The sequence below is a fragment of the Pantherophis guttatus genome, chromosome 4 (genome assembly GCF_059756535.1).
Source record: "Pantherophis guttatus breed Tessera chromosome 4, ASM5975653v1, whole genome shotgun sequence".
Classification (NCBI taxonomy): Eukaryota; Metazoa; Chordata; class Lepidosauria; order Squamata; family Colubridae; genus Pantherophis; species Pantherophis guttatus.
Window position 1 is genome coordinate 152,355,949 of NC_142066.1, and position 23,062 is coordinate 152,379,010.

The 23,062-nt window shown below is 41.2% G+C and overlaps 1 protein-coding gene across 5 annotated transcripts in view; it reads right to left on the reverse strand.

Moving 5' to 3' along the window:
• Window positions 1-23,062, reverse strand: part of LOC117654807 (sodium channel protein type 5 subunit alpha-like) — a 391,184-nt gene that overhangs the window by 149,063 nt on the left and 219,059 nt on the right. The gene's annotated exons all lie outside the window — the stretch shown is intronic.

Below are 23,062 nucleotides of genomic sequence, written 5' to 3' on the forward strand. Positions count from 1 at the left end.
GTGTGGGGGGGGGAGGGGAGAGATACTTATTGCAAAAAAACAACAACAACAACAACAAAAACAAATTCCTATGCAAATTCCTGCACTGGATGGGTGATTATGGGACAGGCTAGATACCAAAATTTAGGTTAGTTTCTACATCCAGGAATTTTGGGAGTCATCAGATTTTGAGTTATTTGCAAAAAAAAAAAAAAAAAAAAAGAGCCAGTTTGGTCTAGTGATTAAGGTACCAGGCTGGAAACCAGGAGACTGTAAGTTCTAGTTCCACCTTAGGTATGAAAGCTGGCTGGATGACTTTGGGCCAATCACCAGGAGCAATGAGTTCTAGTCCTGCGTTTGGCATGAAAGCCAGCTAAGGGACATTGGGCCAATCTCCAAGAGACTGGAAGTTCTACTCCCACCTTAGACATCAAAGTTGGCTGGGTGACTTTGGGCCAATCACCAGGCGATGGTGAGTTCTAGTTGTGCCTTCGACATAAAAGCCAGCTAAAGGACTTTGGGCCAATCATCCAAAGACAGTAAGTTCTATTCCCACCTTCGGCATAAAAGCCAGCTGGGTAAACTTGGGCCAGTCACTCTCTCACACGGTTCTTTGTTGTGGGGAAAATAGGAGGAGGAAGTTGTGTTGGATATGTTCATCTTTTGAGTATTTATTTATTTATTTATTTATTTATTTATTTATTTATTTATTTATTTATTTATTTATTTATTTATTTATTTATTTATTTATTTATTTGCATTTCTATGCTGCCCAACTCCCAAGGGACTCTGGGCAGCTTACAACAGAGAATAAAATAATGCAACAATATCCCATACAAAAGTTAAAAGAGGACATTAAAACATTAAAACGTTAAAACACATACACTCCAATTTGTGGCCGGGTCTCGCAAGGTCATATAACGAGATCAACGGCCCCAGGCCTGCCGGAAGAGCCAGGTCTTCACCACTTTCCGGAAGGCTCACAGTGCCTCTGTCAGCGAAAACAGAGCTTGTGAGGGCTGTAGGTGGCCCTCCCAAGCTCTGTTTTCGCTGGCAGAGGGTTACAGGAGACCGTTGCAGCTGAAAATGGAACTCAGGAGCCCGTTTTCACTGGCAGAGCGCTCAGCCACCACAGGCGCCCCCCGATACGAGTGACGTTGAGCCGGCCATGCCCACCCTGGCCACGCCCACCCCGGTCCTCTGAGGTCAAACACAACCCTGATGCGGCCCTCAATAAAATCGAGTTTGACATCCCTGGGCTAGGGAGTTCATTTCTTTCCTCCCACCTTATTTTAAATATTTATTTTGCAGTGAAGTCACTATCCCATGTTTTTCACAACTTAAAGTTAGGCTGTTAGTTTACAATTCCACAACCAGTAACCAAGTACAGGAAGTCCTCGATTTGCAACCACAATGGGCCCCAAAATTTCCATTGTTAAGGAATGAAAATTTTTTTATTTAAAAGTTTTTTATTTTGAAAACATTAAAAACAAGACACAAACACACAACATTTATATACATATCACTTTTCCCTACAGCTACTTCAAAGTGCTCCTTTCTTACTATTTACATCTATTCACACACATTTTAACTTTATCTTATTCAACAATTTATTTTCCATCATTCTTTCTTTCGTCTAGATTGTACTTTGATCTTCAACATTTTTTCTCCCCTCTCTCCTTTATTCCTCTTTCTCATTTTTCCTATTCTCCAACCATTCATACCACCTACACCATACTTTGTAATATTCTATATCCTCTTTCTCCTTGATTTCTTTTGTTAATTTGTCCATCTCTGCACACTCTAAGATTTTCCTAATTAAATCTTCTTCTGATGGTATGCAATTGTTAAATGAGTTGCACCTGATTTTACAATCTTTTTCGCCACAGTTGTTAAGTGAATCACTGCAGTTGTTAAGTAAATAATGTGGTTGTTAAGTGAATCTGGATTCCGTCATTGACTCTGCTTGTCAGAAGCCAGATGGAAGTTATAAATGGTTATCACATGACCCCAGGACAGTGCAATGTGATATAAATACTATTGCTTAGCACATTGTAAGCCGCCCTGAGTCTCCAGAGAAGGGCGGCATATAAATCAAATTTTAAAAAAATAAAATAATACATGCCAGTTGCCAAGCGCCCAAATTTTGATCACATGGCCATGGGGATGCTGCAACAGGCATCAAGTGTGAAAAGTGGCCATGTCACTTTATTCAGTATTGTAACTATGAATGGTTATTTATTTATTTATTTATTTATTTATTTATTTATTTATTTATTTATTTATTTATTTATTATATTTCTATACCGCCTTTTTCCCGTAGGACTCAAGGCGGTGTACAGTCAAGAAAAATATAGACACACAAACATCATAAAATTGCTAATTAAAATTGTTACTTAGTTTGGTCAATTAAATAAAACCCAGAATTAGATAACATTTAAAAAATCATTCGTTATAAATTGATGTTTATAAAAAAAAAGATGTTGAGACTCTAGAAAGCTTGTGGAGAAGAGCAACAAAGATGATTAGGGGGCTGGAGGCTAAAAGATATGGAGAACAGTTGCTGCATTGGTTATGTCTAGTTTAGTGAAAAGAATGAGTAGGGGTGATAGCACTGTTCCAATATTTGAGGGGCTGCCACAAAGAAGAGGAAGCCAACCTGTTCTCCAAAGCACTCAAAAGGCAGGACAAGAAACAATGGATGGAAACTAATCAAGGAGAGAAACAATTTGGAACTAAGGAGAAACTTCCTGACAGTGAGGACAATTAATCAGTGGAACAACTTCCCTCCAGAAGTTTTAAATGCTCCAACACTGGAAGTTTTTAAGAAGAGGCTGGACAACCATTTGTCTGAAATGGTATAGAGCAGTGATGGCTAACCTTTTTGCCATTGTGTGCCAAAAGCAGGGGGAGTGTGGGGGATCACATGCACAAATGCCCATTCCCATAATTCTATGCACCCCATCCCACCCCCACATGTGCACACAACCCCCCCGCGCGTTCCCCCCTGCTTTTGGCACACAATGGCATGGTGGGCTCAGTAGGCCCGTTTTTCACCCTCCCTAGGCTCCAGAGGCTTTTTGGAGCCTGGGGAGGGCAAAAACGGCTTTCCCCAACCCCAACCCCCACCCCCAGAGGCCCTCTGGAGGCCAGAAACAGCCTGTTTCCTGACTTCCAGTGGGCCTAGAAGGCCTGAGAATTTGCTGGCATGTGCGCGCATGCACGCCGGAGCTGAGCTCACGTGCCCACTGATATGGCTCCGCGTGCCACCTGTGGCACGTGTGCCATAGGTTCGCCATCACGGGTATAGAGAGTTTCCTGCCTGAGCAGGAGGTTGAACTAGAAGACCTTACAACTTTGTTATTCTGTTCTGTTCTGAGGGCTATCTATACATAGCCAAGTGGAAGAAAATATGAAAAACAGAAAAACACATTTAGGAAGAAAAGGAGGAGGATTAAAGTCTGACATACACTTAATTATCTGGCTTTTCCTTCTGTAATTCTAAGGAAGACCTTTACTTAAATAAGATCTTGAGGTTCACCATACAGTGCAAACATACTCCCACCCCACCATTCCTTGGGGTCTGCCTTGCTCTTATCAAGCAGGATTGAAAATATCAAATAGTGGAGCCTACTCTTTTTATGGCATTTTTCCCCTGTTCTCTCCCAGCTTCAGCATTCTTCTCTGTCTCTCTTCCTCCTCATGCCAAAGAACCTGACAGATTTTTGCCAGAAGTTTGCAAACAAAGTTGACTCTTGAATTACAGGTTCCTCCTTGTTGCCAAACATCTTGGCACAGAAAGAGGGCTAATGACCACATGACTGCAAGGAATATAAATCCTTCCATTCTCTACCATTCAATCAGAACTGAAGAAGCTTCTTTGAGGAGAAGTGAATTGTCTTCTAGCAAAACAAGAAAATCCAGTTGCTTTTTGAAAGAAAGATGTACCTTTGGGACATCTTGGCCCAGAAGTGTAATATGTTGGTTTTCATGATTGCAACCAAACACTTTTTCTTCTCTCAGGGTATCATTTCACATCTGGAAAGTTTAAGATATTCCAATGGAACAGTGTTTTTCAACTTAGACAATCTGAAGATAGAGGCAGCCTTCAAATTACAAGCATTTGTGTAGTGATTGTTTGAAGTTACAATGGCACTGAAAAAAAGTGAATTTCATACTTATGACCATTGCAGCATACCCATGGCCACATGATCAGAATTCAAATGCTTGGCAACTAGTTCATATTTATGACAATCGCAGCATCCCAGCCTCATGTGATCGATCACCTTTTGCAACTTCTAATCAGCAAAATCAATGGGGGAGCCAGATTTTCTTTACCACATGTTACTAACTTAACAACTGCAGTGATTCACTTGACAACTGAGGCAAGAAAGGTGATAAAATGAGGCAAAACAGATGTAACAACTGTTTTGCTTAGCAATGGAAATGTTGGACTCAATTGTAGTCATAAGTCGAGGACTAGCTATAATCAGGTATCTCCTAACACAGATATACCTATGATATGTTAGGGATTCATGAAACCACAGGTCTATAGGAATTACTCCCTGGAAAATTGTGTGCTCCAAAGTTTAAGAAGTCAAAGAGGTATTATCCAACAAGTCAAGTCTCAACATGAGCTGTCACAAAAATTGTTCCACCATTTAGTTTTTCTAAGACAGAAACTTTTGTACTAAAAAAAAATCTTGACTTCCATCTAGATATAAATAGTACTGATCAAAGCTGATTGCAGAAACTGAGTAATAACCTGCTTCAAAGTACACCATTAGTCCTTAGTAAATCCGTTCTTTGCAGTAACCTAGCAGTAATTTAACTGTTTAGTTGCCACTGCGTTTGCACACTTGTAGGCTTTCTTTCTATTTTGAGTTGAGGCCATGGAGGATAGTCCTGACAAGATATTCGTGTTTGCTACAGATATTAAAGAGGTTAAATAATAATAATCCATGCTGGAGGACCACTCATCGCAAAGGCCCATGATATAAACTGACTTTTGATAATAATAAGGATTTCCTCTCTATATGCATTCTAACAAGAAATTAAACAGTACAGTAATGTCAATTATATGTTTCAATAAAAACACAAAATATGGAATAATAGCGTTGGAAGGAACCTTGGAGGTCTTCTAGTCCAACCCCCTGCTCAATTAGGAGACTGTATACCATTCCAGATCACTGGCTGTTTGGTCTTTTCTTTGAAACCTCCGCTGTAGGGGTGGGTTCTACTTAACTTTACTATTGGTTCGCAACGGGGCTGCGCACGCATCCATAGAAGCTTCCTGATGACATCAGGGTCAGTGGGCGGAGCCTCCCACCAGTTTTACTACCAGTTTTATAGAACCGGTCCGAACCGGGGCAACCCACCACTACTCCACTGATGAAGTACCCACAACTTCTGAAGGCAAGCTGTTCCACTGATTAATTTTTCTCACTGTCAGGAAATGTCTCCTTAATTCCAGGTTGCTTCTCTCCTTGATTAGTTTCCATCTGCTATTTCTTGTCCTGCCCTCAGGTGCTTTGGAGAATAGGTGGACCCCTCCTTCCCTGTGACAGTCCCTCAACTACTGGAAAATTGCTACAATCTACTGGAAGATTGTGGATTTATGTCCACAATTGGGCCCAAAGTTTATGTTGCTAAGTGAGACAATTGTTAAGTGAGTTTTGCCCCATTTTACAAACTTTCTTGCCACAGTTGTTAAGTGGATCACGGCAGTTTTTAAGTTACTAACAGTATTCTTAAATGAATCTGGCTTTCCCATTGACTTTGCTTGCCGAAAAGGCACAAAAGGGGATCACGTGACCCCAGGACATTGCAATTGTACCGTCATAAATGTGAACCAGTTGCCAAGCGTTTGAATCTTGATTACATGACCCTGGAGATGCAGGAACGGTTATCAGTATGAAAAATGGCCAGATGTCACTTTCTTTAGTGTCGGTGTAATTTCAAATGGTCATTAAATGAACTGTTATAAGTCAAGGGCTAATTGTACAGGGCTGGTTAGCCCCAGAAAGCACAGCCTTTTAATTAATTAATTTTATAATATTGGTTTTAATCATTCTTGCCTCTTTTTAAATTTTAACTTTTATAATGTTTCTATGTTTTAATAGTTTACTGTACACCACTCAGAGTCCCTCTGTAAGGAAGGTGGGCAGTTGCAAATGCGATAGATAGATAGATAGATAGATAGATAGATAGATAGATAGATAGATAGATAGATAGATGATGGATGGATAGATGGATAGATAGATACAAAGATAGATATAGATGATGATAGATGGATGAATGGATGGATGGATAGAAAGATGGATATAGTTGATAGATGATAGATAGATAGATAGATAGATAGATAGATAGATAGATAGATAGATAGATAGATGATGGATGGATAGATGGATAGATAGATACAAAAATAGATATAGATGATGATAAATGGATGAATGGATGGATGGAAAGAAAGATGGATATAGATGATGATAGATGATAGATAGATAGATAGATAGATAGATAGATAGATAGATAGATAGATAGATAGATATAGATGATGATAGATGATGATAGATAGATCAGACAGATAGACAGACAAAATAAAGTATATTTGCTTTACTGCTATTATTATTTATCTATCTATCTATCTATCTATCTATCTATCTATCTATCTATCTATCTATCTATCTATCTATCTATCTATCTATCACGTTTCTGAACTACCAATCTACCTCTAAGACAGGGATCCCCAATCCCCGGTCCATGGACTGGTACCAGGCCGCAGCTTGCCAGAAACCGGGCTGCCCAAACAGGATGCAGGCAGCATGGAAACCCCTCCAGTCCGCGGAAAAACTTCTCTCCACTGGTTCCTGGTGCCCAAAAGGTTGGAGGCCACTGCTCTAAGAGATATTAAACTTTTATACTTTGATAATACACTTTACAAAAACCATTTTTTCTTCTTAAAGTAATGGAAAAATAATAACAAAGCATAGCCTCCAGTTCCTGGGAAAAATAAAATGTGTGAAGATTAATTCTGGGAAAGTGAATTGAAAGCAATGCACAGCAGGGTTGTCGTAGAGACTCACATTAAGGACCATTTCAGACTTTCTTTGAAGCGAGATAATTTCTTGCTTTGCCTACTGTGACAATTTCCTCAATACCTCCAAGAATCTTCATAAACATACAAGGTTCCCTCCTATGGGCACATACACAATACAACTCAATAGGCTGAAAAAGTCTATCATGACTCAACTTCCCTATTTTAGCTGAGCACCGGATTGCTGGTCAAGCTTTGTTACTATTTCAATGACAGACCACTAAGTGAAGGGGGGGGGGAAATCCTATAAAAACCAACAGCCACAATGTTTGTACTGATGCCAAACAAACTTAATGTATTTATTTATTTAGGCATTTATGAAATCTCTAGGAACTCATCCTTACCCATCTCTTCCCTGGGCAGCCCCTTGGACCGCAAGGGGATCAAATCAGTTGATCCTAAAGGAAATCAACCTTGTTGTTTGCAAGGACAGATACTGAAGCTCAAACACTTTGGCCAGCAAGTGAGAAGAGAGGACTCATTAGAGAAGACCATGATGATGGGAAAGATGGATGGCAAAAGGAGAAGGAGATAGCATGGTGATGATTAGATAGTCGCATGGATGCAATGAACATGAATTTGAGGAAACTCTGGGAGACAACGGAGGACAGGGAAGCCTGGCAAGCTATGATCCATGGGGTTGTGAAGAATCGGACATAATTTAGTGACTGAACAACGACAATAACAACTCATGTTGCAAACTGCTGAACTAGTAAAGAGGACTCCTGGTTGAAGCATGTTGAACAGAGTCTTGAACTGACTCTGCTCAAGCTGAGTCCTCTAGGGAAGGAAATGATGTAAAGGGGCTTCACACACCAGTTGAGCTTTTCTTGATTAACAAGGACTTCCAGAGCAGAAGACTAGCAGACCACATCCATGAACAGCAATTGGCAATAAGAAGACATGATGAAAACTCCTGAATTGTACAATGCATGGACAGACTTAACCATGAGAAACTGTGACCATCCTAGACTAAGCAAGTCTAAAAACACCAGAGAATTCCTGGAAGTCTGGCATTCAAACAAATCAGCCATCAACAGGCACATACTGTAGAGATAAACAACACCTACATTTATTTTTATATTTATTTATATTTGAATTTATATACCACCCTTCTCCCCCTAGGGACTCAGGGCGGTGAACAGCCGAAATCAAAATACATACAATATAAAAGTTAAGATAGCTAAAATAAATTAAATCAATCGGCCCCCAATTTAAAACCCCAAAGCTATACAATTAAAAACTAACCCATAAAAAACCTATTCAGGCCAGGCTGGCTTGCTGAAATAAAAATGTCTTCAGGGCCTTATGGAAAGTGCGGAGATCCGGGATCAGTCGTATTCCGGGAGGTAGCTCGTTCCAGAGGGCGGGTGCTCCCACAGAGAAGGCTCTCCCCCTGGGGGCCGCCAGCCAACATTTCTTGACTGACAGCACCCTGAGGAGGCCCTCTCTGTGAGAGCGTATTGGCCGGTGGGAGGTTATCGGTAGCAGAAGGCGGTCTCGTAAATACCCTGGCCCTAAGCCATGGAGCGCTTTAAAGATGAGAACCAACACCTTGAAGTGCACCCGGAAGACCACCAGGAGCCAGTGCAGCTCGCGCAAGAGAGGTGTTATATGGGAGCGCCATGTCGCTCCCGTAATCACCCGCGCGGCCGCATTCTGGACCAGTTGGAGCCTCCGGGTGCTCCTCAAGGGGAGCCCCATGTAGAGAGCGTTACAGTAGTCCAGGCAGGAAGTGACGAGAGCATGAGTGACTATGCATAAGGAATCCCGATCCAGAAAGGGGCGCAACTGGCGTATCAAGCGAACCTGATAAAAAGCCCCCCATTTGAAAGAGCCAATCCAAAATCCCAAAAGGAAACAAGTCCCAAGTAGCTCCTCACCCAGATGAGCAGAGGTTAATTAATACCAAGATTAATACTAGAACAACAATCAAGCAGTAAACAGTACCAACTCAGACAAAAAAGTTAATAGTAAGCAACAGTCAAATTAAGGAACCACAAAACAACTCTCACCACACTGATAGTGCAAGCCACTAATATACAGTATAAAATGAGAGCAAATCCCACTCCCTCTATTGGTACTGAGGATGTTATTGTCAGATCTGCCATCACATTACTTCTGCCTTGTTCACTTTGATGGCAGCCTGTCATAAAGTATGGGGAGGGGGGATAGAGAAATACAAGGAGGGGGAGGATAGGAACCAGAAGTGCCAACCAGAGACAATGGTTGAACAATCCAAGGACACAGGCAGCGGGACTGAATGCAAACCCCCACCAAAGAGATGCCAAATTTTAGAACTGTTACCAAAACAACTGATTTTAACTTTACTGGGGACTAACAAGATGACCAGGGAGGAGGGCCTGGGAGAAGGGAAAATTACAGGCTTTATGCGGGAATCCTGAGATCTGGCTTTGCTTATGCTGTAACCACTTGGCTTTAGTAAAAGTATACCTTCCATTGCAAATGGAGTCGAGGGTCTTTCTTTCCTAAATGCCCAAGCCAGGATAGGCTTGACAGTTACCTACTTTAGTTTGGCAATGAAACATCTGCAAGAAATCACTGAAGCTGCCCCTGAAGCTTGAAGCTGAACTGTTTTTCAATTTACACTTTTTTGAGAAAAAAAAATGAAGGGGGGAAAACTGACTTCCACAACTGTCCATTTGAACATGTCACCAGGCTAGCACCAACAGAGATATTAAAAAAAAAACAGATTATAAATGTGATGACAATCATCTCTTGCTTGTGTCCCAGAATGTGCTTATTCACCTGCTACCTCTTGCTCTCCTTAGCTAAGCGGGATGTGTCTGGAGAATTTGCTTGGTTTAATGAGGTGTCCAAGGTGATGTAATACACTCCGACTACTCCTTATCTCAAAAGTTGCCTTGGGCTTTCTGGCTGCTTCCCAGCTCTCCTTTAAATATGCTTTTTCTACTGTCATAGCTATGTGCATATTTTCTTACTGTGCTCAAATAGCAATGGCAAAAGCAGTTCTATACTGCTTCATAGGACTTTACAGCCCTCTCTAAGCAGTTTAGAGTCAGCATCTTGCCGCCAAAAATCTGGATCCTCATTTTACTGACCTCGGAAGGATGAAAGACTGAGTCAACCTTGAGCTGGTGAGAATCAAACTGCTGGCAGTCGGCAGAATTAGTTTCAATACTGCATTCTAACCACTGTCCCACCAAGGCGCTAATACAGTAGGAAAGCTACTTGAGCTGAGGTGGCGCAGTGGTTAGAGTGCAGTACTGCAGCTACTTCAGCTGACTGCTAGTTCAGCAGATCAGCGGATCAAATCTCACTGGCTCAAGGTTGACTCAGCCTTCCATCCTTCCGAGGTGGGTAAAATGAGGACCCAGATTGTTAGGGGGCAATATGCTATTTAGTATACTGTTTTTGGTGTAAGCCGCCCAGAGTCCTCAGAGAGTGGGCGGCATAGAAATACGAATAATAAATAAATAAATAAATAAATAAATAAATAAATAAATAAATAAATAAATAAATAAATAAATAAATAAATAAATAAATAAATAAATAAATAAAGCTCGTATAGGGTGGAGCACTCAAATTCCTGCCCCCTTTTCATTTTTTTAAAAAGTGCAAAAGCTATACAAGTTTGTTTGTAAGGTAAATACTAAAGACAGAGTTGAAAATAAGGTAGTATGTTGCTTGGACAAAATACAGGTAGTCCTCCATTTACAACCATTCATTTAATGACCTTTCAAAGCTACGACAACGCTGAAAAAAGTGACTTATGATCATTTTTCACACTTATGACTGTTGAAACATCTCCATGGTCACACGATCAAAATTTGGATGCTTGGCAACTGGCATATATTTATGACCATTGCAGTGTCCTGGGGTCATGTGATCCCTTTCTGCAACTTTTTAATCAGCAAAGTCGATGGGGGAAGCCAGATTCATTTAACAACCGTGTTACTTAACTGCCATAATTCACTTAACAACAGCGACAAGAAAGTTTGTAAAATGGGACAAAACTGTCTTGCTTAGCAATTGGAGATTGGACCTAGTGGTATTAAGCCAGATAGCTAAATTAAAATCCCTCTGGTGAAATAATCAGTAGGATAAAGTGCTCATCCACAGCAGATGTACAAACAGTGAAACAAATTCTTAGCAGCCTAGACAAATAACAGCTGTTAGTTGGTGAGCTAAAAGGAAACCTTTCAGGCCCTTTTCTGAGCATCTGGGCATATCTGGGTGACCACAGCTGGAAACAGGAGACCAGGCTGAGTAAGACATTTGGACAGACCTTTCAAAACAATTCTTTTCCATTTCTGCTTGAATTCACTACATGCTTAAAAAAAAAAAAAAAAACAATTCAGTTTGGGGATGCTTCTGCTTTGATGATCCGAGAAGCAGGCAAACACTGAACGAGGATTCCAGCTGCAACGGTGCTGGGTTCTGACAGGAGGTACCAACCAGGGTTACTCTGGGCTCTGCTGTCCTTTCTGGGAGGCCCTTGGGAACACATGTTTGAGATCTCTTCCTCTGCAAAATTATCACCCATTAACCTTTTTGTCTGTATTTCTATTTCCATTTGAGGACAGCGAAGAAAGAGCATTTGGTCCAGGTGCAGATTCTGCAAAGATCAACTTTGGCTTGCAACTTTTGCTTTGAAAGCAAGTTCCCCCCCTTCCCCATCTTTCCCCCGCCCCCCCCCCTCTTTCCAAAGGAGTGCAAGCAGGCCAAGCAATTACAGTCCTGTGCTAGGAAAAGAGGCAGGTGCTTTCTCTCTCTAAACCCAAATATGGGTCAGAGCTACCCAGGTAGCAATCTAACACATACTGGAGGATGGGGAATTGAGATATCTTAAATAGTCTACTCCAAGGTTTTTCGGTTATATATTGAACCTAAGAACAACTCTGCTGGAGCAGGACAAAGGCCAATCCAATCGAGGTGCCTATGGGAGGCCCATAAATGAACACAAGCGTTTTTGTTTGTTTGTTTTGTTTGTTTGAATTTTCCAGGAAGTGGCATTCAGAGATGCCCATTAGGCACATTCAATGCCAGAAGGAACTGTGAGTGGCCACAAAAGGCAGGACAAAAATACGAGATGGATGATGAGGGTCTGGGTACTGCAGGGGGGTCAAATTGGATTTCATCGAGGGCTGGATCATCATCGTAGTTCTCCTCTGTGGGCTGTCCAAGGGGGGGCGGTTATTTATTTATTTATTTATTTATTTATTTATTTATTTATTTATTTATTTAATTTATTTATATACCGCCCTTCTCCCAAAGGGACTCAGGACGGTGTACAGCAACATAAAACCCAGAAATATAAAATTTAAAAAACAGTTCAAAAATATTAAATAGTTTGGCCCGTAATTAAAATAAACAACCCAATTTAAATAGTTTAAAAAACAATAAAATTTAAAAAATTAGGCCAGCCTGGCTTGTTGAAATAGAAGCGTCTTGAGGGCCTGGCGGAAGGTGCGCAAGTCGGAAATCCTCCGCATCTCGGGGGGGCAATTCGTTCCAGAGGGCAGGAGCCCCCACAGAGAAGCTCTCCCCCTGGAGGTCTCCAGCCAACATTGCTTGGCTGACGGCACCCGGAGGAGCCCCGCTCTGTGGGAGCGAGTTGGCCGGTGGGAGGCTATTGGTAGCAGCAGGCGGTCTTGTAAATATGGGACCAACGCCTCCTGCAGCATCCTGCTGGGCTCCCTGCACCCTTTTTTGGCCAGCAGAGTGCTGCAGGAGGCCATCCAGGCTGAAAACGGGACGACTGCCAGAGGCACCATGTGCCGGTCCTTTGCTATTTTCAGGCCATATATATATTTATATATATATTCTCCCTCAAGGAAGGTTTCTGGGTGGTGAGATAGCTTCTGTAACATCCTGATCCTTGACTGACTGAGTGAATTTAATTTAATTTGTCTGTCATCCATTCTCAAAGACTCTGAACAGCTGAGGGGAAATTCATTTCCAAAGGCTGAGAATGGCCCTACAAAATGCCTGCTTCCAAAGTCCTGACAGATGATGATCTCATGTAAATGAGTTCCAGAGAGAACTCATTTACCTATTTGATTTGACTGGACAGGCAGATTACTGCAGGAGAAGGTGATCCCACAGATACAGCTAGCTCTGGATTTACAACCATTTGCTAAGTGACCGTTCGAAGTTACAGCAGCACTAAAAAAAGTGACTTACAACTATTTTTCACATTTACAACCATTGCAGCATCCCCATGGTCATGAAATCAAAATTTGGACACCTGGCAACTGGTTCACATTTATGACGGTTGCAGTGTCCCAGGCAATGGTGGGATTCAATTTTTTTAACAACCGGTTCTGTGGGTGTGGCTTATTTGGGGGCGTGGCTTAGTGGTCATGTGACTGGATGGGTATGGCTTGTGGTCATGTGACTGGGTGGGCGTGGCTAGGTGGTCATGTGGCCGGGTGACCGCGGCTATGTGCATAAGGACTACTCAGAGGGCTGAAAAAAGTCATTTCTGACCGGTCCTCACACTTTTGACCAGTCCTCACACTTATGACCATCCTCACATTTATGCCCGTTGCATTCTTAACAACCGTGTCATTCATTTCACAACTGCTTCTCTTCACTACGGTGACAAGATAGGGTGCAAAACGTAAAATGTGAGAACAGTCGTAAGTGCGAGGACCGGTCAAAAGTGCAAGGACCGGTCAAAAATAACTTTTTCAGCCCTCTGAGTAGTCCATATGCACATAGGGACTACCCAGAGGGCTGAAAAAAGTGATTTCTGACAGGTCCTTGCACTTTTGACTGGTTTTCGCACTTATGACTGCTATTTATCTATCTATCTATCTATCTATCTATCTATCTATCTATCTATCTATTATTTATTTATTTATTTATTTATTTATTTATTTATTTATTTATTTATTTATTTATCGTATTTATATGCCGCCCTTCTCCCGTAGGACTTGGGAGTCCGTCTCCCGTAGGATTTATGCCCATTGCAGCATTCTTAACAAGAGTGTCACTCATTGCACAACTGTGGTGCTTCATGTGACCGATTGGGCGTGGCCAGGTGGTCATGTGGCATCGCTTCTTTGCCCTAATGACAGTTTGCTGCAATGGTCGTAAGTGTGAAAAACGGTCATAAGTCACTTTTTTCAGTGTTGAGTTACAACAGTTACTGTTGTAACTCAAGGATTACCTGTACAAAAATACAAGAAGCTTCTTTGCTTGCAAAAAGCTGCCCTAAATACCAATCATTAGATTAGAAATACCTACAAACTGGAGTTACAAATCAGGCAGGGTGCCAGAGCACCTTGAGGAATTAAAATAGTTAAAACGCAGTGATAACTATCAGCAGCCAACTCTTGCTCATAAAGTGAAACCCTTTAGCAGAGAGGTCATTTAAGCTCTCCAGAATGAAGCCAAGGAGCAAACAGAGTAGCTGTTGCTTGTTAAACCAATTACCAGAACAAATAGACACAGAAACTAGTCGGATTTCCGAAACTGCTTCTTTTCAGGAACAGAGATTAACATTTTTCCTTCCAAACAAAGCTGAACTGGGAAAATTATTCCAATAAACACAGGATTAAACATCACCAAGCACAGAATTAAACTTCAGCAAAAACCAGTTTTAGACCAAACGTCAGAACGGATATGTAAACTCACTTTTGAATGTCAATCTTTCTAGCTAGCCAAGAAGCCTTGCTGAATGTCACTCATCTTGGTTCCTTGTCATTAAAAGCTTCTGCTTCATTATTCAATTGTTTCTTCAAAGTGCTGATCATTGCACCCTGGCTGGAAAAACTCCTCCCAACAGTAAAAAGCTTAAAAAAAACCCTTCCCCTTTAAGAAAGTCAAGCAAAAAAAAAAAAAAAAAAACCTCAGAGAAGCTCCGGAACCGGAAGCGACAGTAAGTCTAGGCATACTGCCAAAAATGTAATAAGGGTTAATGGAGAGGCAGTTTCTGTAAGCAGGGCAATAAAGATTAGGCTAGGAAACAACACCAGAAAGTTGTAATTCCTTACAGAATTAACCCTGTAAAGTGGAAAAAAACAAAAGGAGATTTTTTCTAACAACCAGTTCTCCAAACTGCTTAACTACTTAACAACCAGTTCTACCGAACTGGTAGAATCCCACCTCTGGTCCCGGGATCATGCAACCTTCTGACAAGTAATGGGGAAAGCAGATTCACTTGACAACCATATTATTAATTTAACAACTGCACTGATTCACTGAACAACCAGGGTAAGAAAGGTGGTAAAATGAGGCAAAAGTCACTCAAAACTATCTTGCTTAGCAATAGAAGTTTTGGCTCAATTGTGGTCACAAGTCAAGGAAATACCTGTAATCTTGAATTGTTTGATGGCCTAAAGCTATATGGAGGGATTCAGTCTGAATCTATTTCTCCGCATCCAGGCCTATGTTGCATTGCCTGAATGGTCCATGAAATTAAATTACAGGTAGTCCTTGACTTTAGTGACCATGGAAAGTTACAACAGCACTGAAAAAAGTGACTTATTTTTCACACCTATGACCCTTGCAGCATCCCCATGGTCATGTAATCAAAATTCAGATGCTTGTTAATTGACTCATATTTATGACAGCTGCAGTGTCCTTGAGGTCATGTGATCCCCTTTTGTGACCTTCTGACAAGCAAAGTCAATGGGGAAGCTGAATTCATTTAACAACCGAGTTACTAATTTATCAACTGCAGAGATTCACTTCAAGAAAGGTCATATAATGGGGCAAAATCAGTGGAACGGCTTCCCTCTAGAAGTTGTGGGTGCTCCATCACGGGAGGATTTTAAGAGGAGATTGGAGAGCCATTTGTTCAGAATGGCATAGAGCTGTGATGGCAAACTATGGTATGCGTGTCACAGATGGGTGGGTATGTGAGCTCAGCTCCAGCAGCTGATTTTCAGGCCTTCTGGGCCCACTGGAAGTAGGGAAGCAGGCTGTTTCCTGCCTCCGGAGTGCCTCGTGGGAGGGTGGGAAAGGCCCGTTTCTCTCTCTCCCCAGGCTCCAGAGCCTTTCTAGGAGCCTGGGGAGGGCGAAAACGGCCTTACCCGAGGCCATCCAGAGGCCGGAAACTGCCTGTTTGCCAACTTCCGGTGGGTCCGGCCTCTGGGGGGTGGGTGGGGGGGAGGCCATTTTCATCCTCCCCAGGCTCCTAGAAAGGCTCTGGAGACTGGGGAAGAGCAAAAAACGGGCCTTCTGATCACATGGAAATTGGCAAACAGGCCGTTTCCGGCCTCCAGAGGGCCTCCGGGAGGAGGGGGAAGGCCGTTTTTGACCTCCCCAAACTCCTAGAAAGGCTCTGGAGCCTGGGCAGAGAAAAAAACGGGCCTACCAGGCCTACCGTGCCATTGCGTGTCAGGAGCGGGGGGAGCGGGGAGGTCACGTGCACATGTGCGGGGGTGGAGCACATAGAATTATTATGGGTGCGGGCACGCGTGCGCGCAACCCCCCTCCCCCCAGCTCCTGGCACGCAATGGCAAAAAGGTTGAGCGTGGGGGTTGGACAAGAAGATCTCCAAGGTCCCTTGCAACTCTGTTATTCCGCTATTCTATCTATTACATCCCATTCTATCTTTTTTCTTCCACTTATGTATAATTTGGCACACCCAGAAACTTGCTCATACATATGCCCAGACTTGAATTATTTTTAATTTGTTTTAACACTGCAGACTTCAGATACTTTATTTATTCTCTGACAGTGGGAGAAAAATGCTTGCTTGGAACAGGCAATCCCGAATGTGCTTGTTACACTATGAATGGGAAAATCCTTGCCCTGAATTAAAATCGTGCTAGTTTGCACCTGTTAGCTAGTTAGAAGTGGGAGAATATTACTGATAAAAAGGAAAATATTCACTTGCAGGAATGTGTAAGACAGTCTCTGCCTTCTCCCATTCTGCAAATTAAGAAGAAAGTATTATTTCAGACATGTTGTTTCTGCATCAAGTATGCCTATGCATGAGGTTTGCTTCCTGGAAGGTGAGAATATTTAACTATAAACCTCATCTCCAATGTTAATCTATTGCTTTCCAGCCATTCTGACCTACATATATAGGCGGGATATAGACAGCAGGAGTATTATTTTAATAAAACTCAGTTGCAACCTTTTCAGTTATGCAGAAATCTGTTTTCATCCACAGATACACAACTCTCTGTTTGCATTCCCCAAACCCAGACATACATAGAACTCATCAGCATTATTGCTTTATTTTAAGAGCTACGGTGGCTCAGTAGTTAAAATGCAGGCTGACTCTGCCCACTGCCTGCAGTTTGATCCTGAGCGGCTCAAGGTGGACTCCACCTTCCATCCTTTTGAGGTCAGTAAAATGAAGACTCAGATTGTTGGGGGCAATATGCTGACTCTGTAAACCACTTACACAGTGCTGTAAAGCATTATGAAGTGGTATATAAGTCTATGTACATGAAGAATGAATGATAGTTTATTTTCAAATACAGGTAGTCCTTGACTTACAACCATTGTTTAGTGAATGTTCAAAGTTACAAAGACACTGAAAAGAGTGACTTATAATGTTTTCACACTTATGACCGTTATAGCATTCCCATGATCATGTGATCAATTTCTGAGCGCCTGGCAACTAACACGTATTTATGACCATTGTATTGTTCTGGGGTTATGTGATTACTATTTGTAAGCTTTTCAGCCAGTTACTGACAAGCAAAGTGCGTGGGGGAATCCAGATTCACTTAACAACCACATGATTAATTTAATAACTGCAATGATTTGCTTAATAACTATGACAAAAATGTCTTAAAATGAGGCAAAACTCATTTATTTGTCATTTCATCTCTTTTATGTTTAAATTGATGTATCCTTACCAATAAAATGTAGCACAGAATACATTGTGAATCTTCGATGTCAATGTAGTGACTTCATCATTTAATGAAGGACTTTCCAATACCAATTAATATTATTAAACAAGAAATACCTATGAAAGTGGTTTGTGCATAAAAAATTATTTATATATACAGATAGGGATCAAATAATATTGTAAATGGTACACCCTATTAAATATAATTTTTGTCCTCACCTTGTTTCCACAATATATACTCCCCAAAATTTTATTTAATTTGCCTTCTGGCTAATATATATGGATACATACATTAGGTAGTCATTGATTTAAGACCACAATTCAGCAAAAAATATATATTGCTAAGCTAGACAGTTGTTAAGTTGCTTTGTCCCATTTTATGACCTTTTATGTCACAGTTGTTAAGTGAATTACTGCAGTTGTTAAGTCACTAACATGGTTAAGTGAAACTGGTTTCCCCATAACTTTGCTTATCAGAAGGTCACAATAGATGATCACATGACCACAGGATACTGCAACATCATAAATATGAGCCAAGCGCCTGCATTTTGATCATGTGACTGTGGGGATGCTGCAATGGGCCCAAGTGTGAAAAACGGTCATAAATCACTTTTTCAGTACCGTTGTAACTTAGAACAGTTATTAAATTATTGTAAGTTGAGGACTGTATATGTACATGTACATGTATATATAAATATGTCATCATGGACTGATAGAGTTGTTGAGAGGAATCTCCTACGTTGGTTTTAAGTTAAGGCGGCAACATAAGTTGTCATAATAGAAAAGCTGGCTATTGTGTAAGATTGTGGTTTTTATATGTATGTATCTATATGTCTGCCTTATTACATATATTCTGTTCTATTTGTGAAGCAGAATTCAGAGGCGTGTTACTTTTGAGTAAATATGATACCTAGTGATTCAAATCCCCGGAGATAATCATCCTGCCTTTTTTAACCTCTCTCTGATGTTTAACATGTCTGGTGAATACAAAGGACTTTGTTTATCAGTCACTCATGCCTGTTTCTTGTGTCTTTGGTCTCTTATTTGTCACCACCTCGAGATATGCTGCTTCTGCAGAAATTCTGGAAATGCTTGTTCCATATTTTGGGTGAGGGCAGTTTCTCTGAAGGTCAATTGGGAAATGGGCTGGTGATGAAGCATGTATCCGGAAACAGACACATCTCTATCCAAAGGAAAACCTGTCCCTGGTCACCTCCTGTCTTGACTACTACATTGTTTTCTACATAGGGCTGCCCTTGAAAAATATCTGGAAGCTTCAACTGGTTCAAAGTGCAGCGGCCCACATGGTTTATATGTGTAAATTTGCACATATGTCACCTCTCTTGGTGGATCTGCATTAGCTGCAGATTTGTTTCCGAATCCACTTTAAGATGCAGGTTGTTATCACCAAAGGCCTACATGGCCTGGGACCAGCTTATCTAAAGAACCGTCTTTTCCCAGTCATATCTACCTGACTCACCAGAGTGGGGAGGAGGAAATATTGTAGGTCCCTCTCTTAAGGAAATTCATCTAGTGAGACCAAGAATAAGGGCCTTCTCCATGGCTCCCTCCCTGTGGAACATCATCCTTGCAGAGATAAAACTGGCCCCCATTTTGATAGTCTTCCAAAAAGCCGTGAAGACATGGTTTGGCCAGTGGGCCTGAGGACCCCAGAGTAGGATAGAGGCTGTCAACTATCTGGTCTGATTGTTGTCATCAAGGAGGTGGAAGTTTATTAGGCTTCGTATTGGAGTTTTATTTTTTTAAGCCACCCGTAGTCATTGAGAAGTATGTAGGACGACCATATAAATTTTCAGAAATCAAAATTATTGAAGCATATTGAAATCTGTAGATCAGACAGAATCCTGCTATCTCTTCAGGTAATCTGATCTTGTTGAGTATGCCAATCTCATCAACACAGGTATCACTGAACATATTAGAAAAAAATAACCTTCTAGGACAGTGAAAGGCTAAAACTAAGGAGAGCCAGATTCAAGTCATCAGCCAGGGATACTCATTGAATGACTTTGGCCAACCACTGACTCTCAGCCCAATTGATCCAAAGAATTGTAAGGAAAGATTGGAAGAATTCTGGGAGAAAAGGGAAGATAGAATAATAAAGTTGTACGGGAACTTGGAGGTCTTCTAGTCCAACCTCCTGCTCAGGCAGGAAACCCTATACCATTTCAGACAAATGGTTGTCCATTCTCTTCTTAAAAACTTCCAGTGATAGTGTACCCACAACTTCTGAGGGTAAAGTGTTGATTAATTGTTCTGACTGTTAGACATTTCTCCTTAGTTCTAGGCTGGTTCTCTTCTTGATTATGTACAGTAAATCCAACCACAACAAGACAATACACTGATGAATCAGCCAAATTTTTCTGTTGCATTTTTACTTCCAAGCTATAGCAGCTAACTCAGTGGGTTGTCTATTATTTTGGAGGGAATTTTTCCCCAGAAGGTTGGCTTTCTCCGTTGGGATACCTCTGGTATTTCAGATCTCCGGGTAATGCTCACAATCACATCCACACTTATGAAATGGTGACACAGGAAATTCCAGATTCTCAAGCATGATGAATGGATCACATGGCCCCCATTCATCTGCCACTTTTGCTTAAAAATAAAATAAACCATGGATTCATATGTACAGAGCTGAAATTTTAGCCTGATGGCTTAGAGGTCACCATTCCTACAGCCATCTCATTATCTGGCTCCCGCCCAGTCGACCAAGCCTATTATCCATTTACAAAATCACTTCACAGATCAAACAGGCGGCATCCCGTGACACTCTAATGTCAGCTCACAGGATACAGTTGGTTGGCAATCACTCAAGAAGGCTGGGAATCCTGCAGGGACTCTTCTTTGTTCTTCATAACTCTCCGAACTGTAGCTTCCTCCATGACATCTATTCTTGTGTGAAACCGGCTAAGCCATTTTGCAAAACCTAATTGCCAACATAATTAAAGGATAAGAATACATGTGATCCCCTTTCCCGGTGAACACGTAAGTCTCCTTCTAACCCTTCTCCAATTCCTTTGGAACTCTCAAGGCATTTGTCAACGACACTTTAAAAGCATCGATTACAGTGGTGCAACATGACTTTGCGAAAGAGAGCTACGCACTCCCTAATTTGGACGCGGCAGTTAAGATACTCTCCGAGAGGAATGATGCACATCATCTGACTGAACACTGGCAGCCGTAGTACAGTGTTGTAATGAGCCAGATTGGACGGCAGGAAGCACACATTTACACCAAGGGTTTCAGGACTGCCAAGATGTTTTGAGAGCCACAAGCGTTAACACCCAGATGATTGCCTGTTATCTTAAATTCAAGCTCAGATAAGTTATTCTATACCGAATGTCCTCTCTGAAGGCCTGCTAGATAGGACGAGTGGTTTCCACAACACGGGCCTAGTTCGCAATTCTTGACAGACCAATACTTTAAAGGCACAATGATTGGTGGGAGATGTCCTTCACACATGCTGACAGCCACACACTCAATCACACCGGCCCTGCTTTCCTTAGATGCGATCCCACAGAACTGTAATACATGCTCAAATTCTACAGTGTCAAAACATGGATGGTGATTTCCTGGCTTAAATCTGGCAGAAGCTACTAAGGCACTGGATGAGACATGTCTAAAAAACATTCCTCATTGCATGCTAAATGAAGTTATTTTAAATTATTCATTGTGCTCTGTCAATATGGGGATATACAAATAGTCCTCGACTTACAACCATCCTTTAGTGACTAATGAAAGTTACAACGGTTCTGAGGAAAACTGACCTATAATTGTTTTTCACACTTAACAACCTCTGCAGAATCCCCATGGTCATGTGATCAAAATTTAACACTTGGTAATTGGCTGTTATTTATGATAGTTGCAATGTCCCAGGGTCTCGTGATCACTTTTTGCAAACTTCTGACAAGTAAAGTCAATGGGGAAGCCAGATTCACTGAAAAGTCATGTTACTAATTTAACAACTGCAGTGAATCATTTGTGGCAAGGAAGGTCATAAAACGGAGGAAAACTCACTTAACAATTGTTTCACTTAGCAACAGAAGTTTTGAGCACCATTGTAGTCATAAGTTGAGAATTACCTGTAGTTCTGTACCTGCATAAATTTAACTCCAGTGCTCCCCCCCCACCCCCCCACCCCCGATTTCTCATGACTTATTAGACATTTTGTTTGCATTCCTTGGATTTTAGGCTGGGTGATGTTTGTTGAAATAATTGTTTTTCTTGCAAATTATAAGATATAGGAGAATATTTGTAGCTCAGGGTTGAAATTTATTTATTAAATTTATTTATTTATTTATTTATTTATTGAATTTATATGCCGCCCCTCTCCGGAGACTCAAGGCGGAAATGAGGGGTCCTTGGTGCTCTCTGAGCTTGGTAGTTTCATTATCCAAACAGATTACTGATGGTGTTACCTAATTTGGATGATGAAACATCGGCAATAAAACAACCAAGCTCAGAGAGCACCAAGGACCCCTCAATCTCTAACATACCAGAGATGGTTCCAATTGCACAGGCAAAGTTGATGACAACTTTCCACAATCTAGTACTCTCCAGACATGATAAGCAAAACTGCTAGGTCGTACAGATATACAAATATACTGTGATCGGTTGAGGCACAGTGTGTTCTAAACAGCAATGTGACTGTTGGAAGAGACTTTCTCATCTATCCTACAACTGCTCCCATTTTAGATTTGGCCTACTGGCAGGTTAATAACCTCAAAACACACTGAGGTAAAATATCTGTCCCAGATACTTAACATATTGTGCTGTGTTTCAAAAGCAGAAATCTGAGTCATAATTCTTGCAAAGAAACTGGGAGTACAACACACATCTGTATCATCAATTATAAGAGAAGACAATAGATACATCTGTACTATCTGAATCCAGGCTGTCAAAATTATTCCCCAAGAATATATGTTGCATACCGACAATGTTTTCTCTCAGTTCATCTGTTGACATAATATCCATCCTTACTTTTCCTACTAGAAGTAAGTTTCCTAGAACAGGAGAAGGATTGTGAGAGAGAATCTGGTTTCCCTCAGGATTGGCAACCATCAAGGATATATTTATTCTATTTTGTCTCATTCATAATTATTCTGGAAAGATTTTATGTTTGCAATACCTACAAATCTTTATAATTCTACTGAAGAAGGAGTTAT